This window comes from Zea mays, chromosome 5, assembly GCF_902167145.1.
Source record: "Zea mays cultivar B73 chromosome 5, Zm-B73-REFERENCE-NAM-5.0, whole genome shotgun sequence".
Classification (NCBI taxonomy): domain Eukaryota; kingdom Viridiplantae; phylum Streptophyta; class Magnoliopsida; order Poales; family Poaceae; genus Zea; species Zea mays.
In genome coordinates, this window is record NC_050100.1 from 2,723,379 (window position 1) to 2,735,925 (window position 12,547).

The window sequence follows — 12,547 nt, forward strand, 5'->3', positions numbered from 1 at the left end:
TTGTGAACCGACGTCGGGGTACATAGAGTATCGAAAAGATAGGTATTGAAGAGAGTGGAAGCATAGGCGAGGAGTGTGTTGAGCTTGGCCACGATCAAAACCATCATACAGGCAGTTTAAAGAGGTTCAGACTATAGTGTGTGTAATACCATGTGTCATCTTTGCTACAACTGAACTCATAAAGAGAAGATTACAAGCCCAAGAGCAGAAATCGGTCGACCCACTGGCTGAGTAGAAGAGTGGACCAGAGGGAAAACCGACTAAGTCGGTCAAAAAACCGGCGGAGCTGGTATTCTGCAGAGCGGATCTCGATCCAGGGGTCGGCTGAGTAGAGAAGATGGACTAGGGAAAATCGTTGAGACGGGTCTGAAATCGGCTGAGCCAGTATTTCAATCCCGACTGAACCAGTATTTTCCATAGAGCAATTTTGATCAAGATAAACTTGAAAATGTTGTATTGCATAGTTTCACTAAGGATTAACAAGGGTAAAATAGAAGTTTTGGATCAGGAATTTTGAGCTTTAGTACCAACACCAACCTTATTTTTGGATCTCCCTTATACAAGATTCATATACTCAAGTTAAATAAAATATAATTAAGAAAACTCCTTGAGTCATTAGTGTCTCATGTGTGATTTCTTCATGGTGTTGTCTCATAAGAATCACAAACATTTTTGTCTCATCTTTTGAAGCAAACGCAAATCGTGTCTGTGACTTGAACCATCTCACCATATATGAGCTCAACTCATGGATTCAAGTCACTTTACTAATGCATCAACACAATATAACTCTTCCTAGCTGATTAGTTCATTGACTTAGTGCAAGTACTCTCTTCACCTTAGCCATGGTACCTCGGTCCACAAGTTGTCATTTGGCCTGCACATTCGCTTAGTCCATCAAAGCCCTTTCCTTGCTATCTTCACCCTATCAAGCCATTTTTGAGTCACATCGTATTGACTATCCATTGAGAGAATCATTTCTTCAATAATGTGAACCTTGCTTGAATGTCATCTAGATATAAAGGCTAAGACCAATCAAGTTCTAGTTTGATTCCCATAGAAGCATATATGGACTAACAGTGATATGGTCAAGCCAATTCATGATTCATCGTATCTTATTCATTTTGGCTTGACCAATCCTCTTAATCACTTCAATCTTTATTCTGATCATATTTACGCACAGTGATTTCACAGGTCTTATCCACATATTCAAACCAATGTAGAGACCATATTATATCCATTTGCATTGTCTCATTGGTTATTTAACCTTGTGTTGAACCTTTGTTCACTGATGATTATACACTATTCAAGTATGTTCATCATACTGAAATTACTGATCAACACTTAGAAAACTTGTTAGACCTTTAAACGTGTTGTTATCCAAATAATCAAAAACCACAAAAGGGATGAATGCACTTTCGATCTCTCCCTTTTTGGTGATTGATGACAACACATTTAAAGCTTACATAAATGTGATGCTCATGACATACTATGCACTCATAATTTTTTCACTTTTTATTTTTTACTTATGATTCTCCCCTTGGTTAATTGTTTATCCTCCTTTTCACATATCTTCTTACACTTAGTTGCATAAGATTGAAAAGTAAGCTTTAATGCACAATTTCTCTCCCCCTTGTCATAAATCTCCAAAAGGATACAAAGGATATAAAGGTAAGAAATTTTGATTACGCGTTATTTGAACACACTAGCATTACAAGGGTCCTTAGATGCACAAAGGTAATAGATACCTGACATGAAGTGATGCACCTTTGTGTTTTACCTTTTCAATGGGTTTACAGACTTGTATTGGATTTAGAATTCATTGCAAGTTCTTGTTGGTATAGTTGTGATATAGGTCTAAGATATCAAAGATTGTCATACTAATTGAAAGATAAATCTTGATACCTATAGTCTAGATGTCACCTAGATTTTTTTTATCACAACAAGAGACAACAAGAAAATTGCACAAGTATGGATTCTATAACTAGTGATCAGGTATGAAAAAGACCAATTGATACAATTTGATATATAAGCAGATCACTAATTGCACATTACACTAAGTTCTCCTCAAGTTTTAGTGCACACATATGTATAATTTCAATTGACACTGATCGCGAGTACTTTATTTGCAAATTAAAGTATCATTGACATAAAAAGAAGTATCAATTGAAGACAATCATGCGACATAAGGAACATGTGCACTATTTAATTACTTAAGTTCTAAATAGGGGAATTTATAGGTTATGCTAATTTAGACAGTTGCAATCCAAAAGAATATGATACATATTTACCAAAATTTGGATGATGTCAAGGTAGCATATGCAAGAGAAACTCATTCTATTGTGAAATAATATGTATAAGATAAGTAATTATTGGAGCAAATGATCTTTGATAGCCATCAATTTTTCAGTGGATGTGCTTGTCTCTGCTCGAAATTCCTCTTTAATTTGATACTACACATGTAACAGACTTGGAAGTGATGAATGCTTGTTTATCTTTTGCACTTGGACTTGTGAGGCCCGAGGATTAAGTTATACAATTTGGACCATGGTATAAGAAAAGTATGAAACTGCGAAATTGTATCAATTTAAGGAATTACTCATGTTCAAATGGTATACTAATAGACATGATATGCAACATTTTAAGCCAAGATTCTTGATAAGTTAGCATGTTTGGCTCATATCTCACTAAGATGACATAAGACTGACTCATGACATCACCACAAGAGGTATCAATCAAATATATATATATATATAGATTCTCTAATCGTCACCACAAGTGCAACCTTATGGTGTGACTTAAGATATTGCATACACATGCACACACTAGCATGTAAGAGACTAGATGCACAAGGTAATACAATAGTTCATAGAGTGACACACCTTTGTTGTATGCCACATGGTCTCCATCATGATCCTGAATTTCCAACTTAGTGCTTTGACAGGCTTGACGTTTCAAAGATAAACTTATCCTCTTCAAAAGATCAAGAGAAATTATTCTCTTCATAGGACTACATAAACTTAATGGAAGAAAATGTTAGTCTTTAAGGACACAAGACATAGAATGAGCTGCCCCCCTAAATGTATGCATCATGTACTCAAATTACTTGTAACATGCACTTGATTCAATTAAGATTATTAGAGGGATTCATCATATATCTTATCAAGGCATAATAAATTTGCAACAATTGAAATTCTGCTACCGAACACATATTGTTCCCCAATAGAATTAATCCATGGGGCGGCATGTGGCAGATACTTGATCATTTCCATGAAACCACTCATACTCATTTTACTTTATCCTTTCTCCAAGGTGTGATACTACACAACATGAACTTGAAAGAAATCATTAGTCTCACAAGATATAGACTAAACTCTCTCTCAATTTGTGCATGCAAGAGTACATAAAGTACACTCACGCACATCAACGATATGAGGTTAAAGAAGAAGTTTGCACTATATATTGGTTTAATCGAACATGCTTTACATAGATGATGAAAAGTATACCATTTGAAGTTTGAAAACTGAAAGTATATCAATTGAAGTCCTGAAAGGTAAATCATGATTGAAAGCATCTAGGCCCCTGGTTGGTTTTAGTGATTAATGACAACGTAATATTATATGTGACTAACGTGTGTTTTGCAGAGACAAATGGTAAGTTAGGTCGCATGACAGGTAGAAGTACTACAACGGTGAAAACAATCCCGGAGATAAGAACTCGAAGCGACGGCTAAAACGACGGAACAAAAGGTGAAGATCTACGGAGTCCGAGTGTCAAGGAGATGTGGACACTCGCGATTTAGTTAGGTCTTTTATTCTCTTTTAGCCGTACTATAAAGAGGGGTTGTCGATGAGTAGTTTGACCAAGAGAGTTCTAGTGTAGTGTTGGTGCACAATCACACTCATATACAGTGCTAGGGGTCACTCTAGAACTCACACACAAGTTAGAGCGAAAACCGATTTGAAAATCAGCTGAAAAACAAGAGTTAGTGTTTCTGGCTTTGGGGCACCGGACTGTCTGGTGTGCACCGGACTGTCCGGTGCACCCTCTGCCAGGTGGGGCCAGGCTGGTCCACGGCAGTGTTTTCCCTTCGCAGAAACCCGAGAGCGCAGCGTTCAGAGTTGAATTTTAGTGGCACACCGGACACCGCACCGGACTGTCTGGTGTGCACCGGACAGTGGACTGTTCACTGTCCGGTGCGCCATGAGTCCAACGGCTCTCTGTCAGAACTAGCCGTTGGAAGTGACCGTTGGCGCACCGGTGGCGCACCGTTGGCGCACCGGTGGCGCACCGGACTGTCCGGTGCGCCATCGCGCAGTAAATTGCCTGTAACGGCTAGTTGGTGGGTGAGGGCTATTTATACCCCCTCCACCCACCATATTCAATGTCTTGCACTCCACATTTATTCCAGCACATTGGTAGAGCATTGCAAGCACCAAAAGCCTAGTGAGGAAATTAGAGAATCATAATCCGCGCTTGTTCCTCATTAGCGCTAGTGAGAGCCACCTAGAGCACACACCACTTGCATTAGGCTTCTCTTGGTCAAGCGAAAGTCTACGGCTTGTTACTCTTGGTGATCGGCATCACCTAGATGGCTTGGTGGCGTTGGGAGCTCGGTGATCACCGTGAAGATCTTGTTGGTGACCCGACTCAAGTTTGTAAGCGGTCTCGAGGGATCCACCGCGCCGGAGTGGTAAAGGATCATCTCGTAGTGAGCACTTGGTTCTTGCGAGGACCAAGGGGGAGCGATACCCTTGCGCGGGTGCTCCAACGAGGACTAGTGGAGAGTGCCGACTCTTCGATACCTCGGGAAAAATTGGAGGAGTCTTCTAAACTTTGCTTTACATTTCGCACTTAATTCAAGCACTTTACATTGTGTATTTGTTTAGCAAGTATTTGAAGTATTATCTTAGCTTTGTTGCATTTCTAGTATTATATTCTTAGTGCTAGTTGTTGGGGTGAAGTTGGGCTCTTGCTTAGCTCTTGCTTAGGTTTTAATTAGTGTTGATTTTTAGAAAAGCCCAATTCACCCCCCCTCTTGGGCATCGTGATCCTTTCAATTGGTATCGGAGCCTTGTTGCTCATAGATTAGCTTAACCGCTAGAGTTACGATGTCCGGTGGGGATGGACCTCCTCCTGTTTTTGATGGTGACGATTTTCCTTATTGGAAAATTCGTATGGAAGCATACTTAGAGGCTATAGACATTGGTGTCTATAAAGCCGCCACACAAGGGTTTCCCCAACCTAGAGATCCCACAAATCTTGTAGATGATGAGTTCAATTATGAGAAATGGAATGCGAAGGCCAAAAACACCCTTTTTAGAGGCCTTTGCAAAGATGTGTTCAATAGAGTTCGGAATCATAAAAATGCTCATGATTTGTGGATGGACATTTGTGCTCTACATGAAGGAACTAGAAGTGAACGTGAGGAAAGATATCACATAGCCATGCGAAAGTTAAATTCTTTTGAAATGCTTACTAATGAAAATGCAAACGCTATGTACTCACGACTTAATATTCTTGTAGAGGAAGTCAATGGATTGGGGCTTACTCAAATCTCACAACCGGATGTTGTGAGGAAGATTCTCAGTGTCCTCCCAATAGACAAATATGGACACATTGTCACTGTGCTACATCAAATGGATCTTTCAGTTACCACACCTACACAAATTTTGGGAAAGATCAATGCACATGAAATGTACATGCACATCAACAAAGAAGAATCATCTTCCAAAAGAAAGGATTTGGCTCTCAAAGCAAATCATGAAAGAAAAGGAAAAGCAAAAATACAAGTTGAGGAAGAATCCTCAAGTGATGATGACCTTGATGCAAACATTGCCTTGATGGTAAGGAAGACCACCAAGATGTTGAAGAAGCTAAATAGAGAAGGCATCAAATTTGATTCAAGAAAGAAGAAGTTCTTTTCCAACAAAAGAAAGCCCATTTCTGAGATGGACTGCTACAACTGTGGTGAGCTTGGTCATCTTGCTCATCAATGCAACAAGCCCAAGAAGAACAAGTTTAAGGGCAAGAAAGAAGATGACAGCGATGATGAAAAGAAGGAAAAGAAATTTTTCAAAAGGAAGGATGGAAAGCAAAAGAGGTTTCACAAAAAGAAGAATGGAAAGGCATATATTGTTGGCGACTGGCTCACCGACATCGAATCATCAAGTGGGTCTTCTTCAAGTGAAGAAGAGAATGATGAAAAAGTTGCTGCCATCGCCGGGGACTTCTCTTCACCACCACCATCGCCATCATCCACTTCTCACCTATGCCTCATGGCTAGGGGTGAACGAAAGGTACAAAATGATATTAATATTGATGATGATAGTGATAGTGATAGTGATGAAGAATTTGCTTCACCTTCATATGATGAGTTAGCTGACTTACTTAAAGAATATACTCAAATCATTAGAAAGTCAAAAGCTAAATGTGATAGGTTGAAAAATGAAAATGAATCTTTAAATGCCAAGTATGACATAGTTATAAAGGCTAGTGATGAAATAAAAGAAGAAAATAAAACTATGTCATCAACTGTAAATGAGCTCACAAACTCCCTAAAAGATGCTAAGGAAAAATATGACAAATTAAATGAAGCTAATAGGGAGTTGCAAAATAGACTAGTAAAGATCAAGGAAGACTATACTCAAATTAAATTTGATCATGACAATCTTCTTGTTGAAAATGAACTTTTATCTTGCAAAACACATGAGGCTATTAACCCTGTTGTTAAGCTTGATGTAGCAACCTCATGTGATGACTTGATTCAAGAAGAGCAAACTAGTCTACATGCTGAATTGACTGAAAAAGTTGAAGTCCTGACTTTAGACAACCAAAAATTGAAGAATTACTTGACTGATGCAACTACTAGAGGAAAAGTTGTTATTGAGAACAATGATTTCAACAATGAGTTGGCAGTGGATAATCAAAGGCTTAAGAATGAGGTCAAGAAACTAAAAAGTGAAAATGAACATCTTGCAACAAGTGTGGAAAAGTTCAACAAGGGTCAATACCTCCAAAATGAGCTGCTTATGAACACTGTTATGAAAAATAACAAGAGTGGTATTGGATACAATGCTTTTGTGCAAAAGAAAGCTATCACTCAATACAAGCCAAAGCAGACTCACAAGCCTATCAAATGCTTTGAGTGTGGAAATGAATGTCATTTTGCCCATAACTGCAAAGCTAAACCACCAACTCCCTTGCCTAAGCACTCAAGACCATTTGCTTTCAATGCTCACTATGTTCTAAGAAAGGTTGCAAATGGAAAGATTAAGGTTACATTCCTAGGTCCACCAAATAAGAGTAGACCTAGACAAATCTGGGTGGCAAAGTCCTTAATTGAGAGAGTCACTGGTCCTATGCAATATAGGGCCCTCAAAACTCAAGCTTGAATTGTCTGTGAATGTAGGTGAACTACAAGACCGATGGGAGCCATTGGGTTATTGACAGTGGATGCACACAACATATGACAGGCAACCCACGGATGTTCACCTCACTAGATGAGAATGTTGATGGTCAAGATAAAATCACATTTGGAGACAACTCAAAAGGAAAAGTGAAAGGACTTGGCAAGGTGGCAATCTCAAATGATTTATCAATATCAAATGTTCTCTTAGTTGCACATTTGAGCTTCAATTTATTATCAGTGGGACAACTCTGTGATCTTGGACTTCAATGCTTATTCACTCCATCAGAGGTTATTGTAACAAAAATGGATGATGAATCCATGGTATTCAAGGGATTTAGATACAACAACCTCTACTTAGTGGATTTCACTTCAGAAGATGCAGACTTAAGAACTTGCCTCTTCACCAAAGCTTCTCTTGGATGGCTTTGGCATAGGAGGCTTGCACATGTTGGGATGAGCACACTCAAGAAGGTATTAAAGAAAGATATGGTTAGAGGATTAAAGGATGTGGTGTTTGAAAAAGACAAGCCATGCAGTGCATGTCAAGCTGGAAAGCAAGTTGCTAATACACATCCTACTAAAGCTTTCATGTCAACATCAAGGCCACTGGAACTACTTCATATGGATTTATTTGGACCTACAAATTATGTCAGTGCCGGTGGCAACCTCTACTGTCTAGTGATTGTTGATGACTTCTCAAGATACACTTGGGTGTTCTTTCTCCATGACAAATCTGAAGTTGCATCTATATTCAAGAAGTTTGCCAAGAAAGCACAAAATGAATTTGATTGCAAGATTAAGAAGATTAGAAGTGACAATGGTAAAGAATTTGACAACACCAACATTCATGAGTACTGTGATGAAATTGGGATCAAGCATGAAGTATCTGCCACATATACACCTCAACAAAATGGAGTTGTTGAAAGGAAAAATAGGACCTTGATCACCCTTGCAAGAACAATGATTGATGAGTATAACACACCAGAGAGGTTTTGGGCCGAAGCTGTCAACACTGCTTGTTTTGCATCAAACAGGCTATTTCCTCACCGGCTACTTGCGAAGACTCCTTATGAACTGCTAAATGGGAAAAAGCCAGACGTCTCTTTCTTCCGGGTATTTGGGTGCAAATGCTACATCTACAAGAAACGCCATCACCTAGGGAAGTTTCAAAGACATTGTGATATTGGTTTTCTTTTGGGTTATTCATTAAAGTCCAAAGCATATCGAGTATTCAACCATGCCACTGGCGTGGTAGAAGAAACATATGATGTGGAATTTGATGAGACTAATGGCTCCCAAGGAGCACTTGAAAATCTTGATGATGTAGGTGATGAGCCACTTAGGGAAGCAATGAAGAACATGCCTATTGGAGCTATCAAACCAAAAGAAGATGAAGAAGAGGTGCAAATCATTGACAGGCCTTCTTCATCAAATGTACCACAAGATGATGAAAAAGATGAGAGGCATGCAAATGAAGATACATTTGTCTCTCATGAACAAGCAAGGGTACAAGCCGAAGATGTTGATGCTCCAGGATCTTCTTCCCAAGTGGTTGACAGGAGAAACTCATCACTACTTCAAGCTCATCCACAAAACCAAATCATCGGGAGTCCTTCACAAGGGGTTATTACTCGATCACATAGACATGCTAATTTTATTGAACATCACTCTTTTGTTTCTTGTGTTGAGCCTACTTGTATAGATGAGGCGCTACAGGATCCGGACTGGGTGAATGCCATGCATGAAGAACTTAACAACTTCACCCGTAACGAAGTTTGGACCCTGGAGAAGCCCCCACAAGATGCAAGAATCATTGGAACAAAGTGGGTGTTCAGAAACAAACAAGATGATCAAGGTGTGATTGTAAGGAACAAGGCAAGACTTGTCGCAAAGGGATTCTCTCAAGTTGAAGGCTTAGATTTTGGAGAGACCTTTGCACCGGTTGCTCGACTGGAAGCCATCCGTATCCTACTTGCATATGCATCATGCTATGATATAAAACTTTATCAAATGGATGTAAAAAGTGCATTTTTAAATGGCTTCATAAATGAACTTGTATATGTTGAGCAACCGCCTGGATTTGAAGACCCTAGATATCCTAACCATGCTTACAGGTTGTCCAAGGCGCTTTATGGGCTAAAGCAAGCTCCAAGGGCTTGGTATGAGCGTCTTCGCGACTTCCTCATCGAAAAGGGCTTCAAGATCGGGACCGTCGACACAACTCTCTTCACAAAGAAACATAACGGTGATATTTTCATTTGTCAAGTATATGTTGATGATATAATCTTTGGCTCGACAAATGACTATCATTGCAAGGAATTTGGTGAGCTGATGTCGAAGGAGTTCGAGATGTCAATGATTGGTGAGCTAACATACTTCCTCGGCTTTCAAGTCAAGCAAATGAAAGATGGTAACTTTCTCTCTCAAGAGAAGTATACCAAAGACTTGTTGAAAAGATTCAACATGGAGAAGTGCAAACCAATCAAGACCCCCATGCCTACAAATGGACATCTCGACTTAGATGAGGGAGGTAACCCGGTTAATCAAACTCTCTACCGTTCTATGATTGGTAGTTTATTGTACCTTACCGCATCTAGGCCCGATATTATGTTCAGTGTCTGCATGTGTGCTAGATTTCAATCTAATCCTAAGAAAGCTCATCTTCGCGCTGTTAAGAGAATTCTTAGGTATCTCAAGCACACCACAAGCGTTGGTCTGTGGTATCCCAAAGGAGCTACTTTTGATTTAATTGGTTATTCCGATTCGGATTATGCCGGTTGCAAAATTGATAGGAAAAGTACTTCTGGGGGATGCCATCTGCTTGGTAGATCACTAGTTTCATGGACATCCAAAAAGCAAAATAGTGTTGCCTTGTCAACTGCCGAAGCGGAATACATTGCCGCAGGTGCTTGTTGCACACAGATTTTATATATGAAACAAACTCTTCTAGACTATGGTGTAGTTCTAGAAAAGGTACCTTTGTTGTGTGATAATGAGAGTGCTGTTAAAATTGCTAATAATCCCGTACAACACTCTCGCACCAAGCACATTGATATCCGTCATCACTTCCTTAGAGATCATGTTGCTAAAGGAGATATCATTTTAGAAGGAGTGAGGTCGGAAGATCAATCAGCGAATATTTTCACTAAGCCACTTGATAAGACCCGCTTTTGCATGTTGAGGAATGAATTAAATATCCTTGATCTCAGAAACTTTATGTGAAATGTCAAATGGTGTTGTCACTTGCATTGCATATTTAAATTCCTTGTATTGCATCTAGGACTTGTCTAACCTAGTTGAGATAACCGCCAACAAAGCGAGTGAAAAAGCTTAACTCGGGTCAAACCTGACAAGTCTTAGTTTTAAGCTTTTAGCACTTAAATTCTTACTTTTCATGCAATTATTGGTTCTTGAAATATGCATGAGGTACTGTACTTAGGGGGAGTATTCAAAACTCAAATCACTCTTGAAAACCCCTAGTGCAAACCAAAATGCAAATTTCACCATTTGCCTATTTTCTCTAAAAATTATCTAGCCTATGGCAAAATATTTTGAAAAGTATATGAGGGTGCCAATACCTATCCCAACAAGTGTTATTTTGTGTGATTATAAGTTGGGATTTGGTTTGGTTGGGAGTTAGATAGAAAAATTCAAAATTTTCCAAACTCTCCTCTGTCTGGGCTCACCGGACAGTCCGGTGTGCATCGGACACTGCACTGTGCAATGTCCGGTGCACCGGCAGCCGCGCGCTAAAATTCATTTTTCCTGTGCGCTGTCCGGTGGTTCACCGGACAGATACTGTGCGCTGTCCGGTGTGCACCGGACAGGCACTGTAGACTGTCCGGTGCGCCCATATCGCGTTTTAAAAAAGGCCTCCAGCCCGCAGCCGAGCCAGAGGCGCTCATCTTCTGCCAGCTCTCTCTGCTCTCTGTCCTGGCGATTTCCTCTCCCTCCCGCCGGCGATCTCCAGCCACCGACGGCCATCATCTCCGACGGTGCTCCGGCAACCTTGCCACCTCTCCTTCCCTCCCTCGGTGAGCAGAACACCCCCCTCTGTTCTTCTCCCTCTCAGTTCCCTGAGTTGAGTTTGCACCTTTTCCACCCCTTTGCAAATTCTTCAAATTCCTGTGAAATCAAATGAATCCAATTGGTGGAATGAGTTCAAGTGTCTCTATTGTGTATCCCTGCAAGCTTTTAGCTCCTTCGGGAGGGTATTCCCACCTCAAATGGCCGTTTCACCAAAACCCTAGCTCCCCGCACGCCACATGCTCGGTGAAATGCCCAAACCAGCCAAAAATGCTCCAATTGAACCCAAATTTTTCAGGCACCTTCAAAACACTTCCAGTAACCTACTTGCCAAATTTCACGCCAATCCGAGATCCCAGGCTTAAATTTCACCAAAATTCCCGTTTTGAGCGATCGTTTCCGAGCCGAGTGCCCAAATCTCTTTTTCTTCGACTAAATTCAAACCAAGCACACACTTCACTCATATTCACCTATATAAACCTATTCGTGAAGTCTCGGCTCCATTCCATATCATTTCGTGCCTCATTTCGAATTCCAAACCTTCTATGTCACTATTTATTTGTCAAACGTCGCTTTTACGTCTTTTGACTTCTTGAACGTCCCGTCTCGTGCCATATCTCTCTGTGTATGTATTTATTCACATTTCATATGCTTATGACTATGTGACTAATACGTGCTCACCTCTTCTGTCATTTCAGTGACCTTGTGTGACCGTGTGCCGTCTCCCGTCCTTCCTGGATCGTCACCTCTCGTGTGAGCTTTCCAGGTAGACATCTCACTCTTTGCTAAATCTATCAGTCACTTTTGCTCTGTGCTTAGTCACTCTCTCTCATTTGCAGACATCAGATCAGGATGCCGCGCACGAAGAATGCGTCGGCGCCAGGGGGTGGCGATGATGAGGACCCTCGTCGCCCCTTCAGGCAGGTGAAGGGCAAGACTGTTTATTTGGAGCAGCAGGAAGGCCGCAAGAAGCGGCGTACGGACAGAGAGGCCCGTGCAGCGGCAGCAGCTGCAGCAGCCGCTGTGCAGGCCGCACTTGGAGATCAGCCGCAGATTCCATCCGATCAGATTGCATTCCGTGCTCGTCGTCTCACCTCCCGGTCTCGCTCCTCC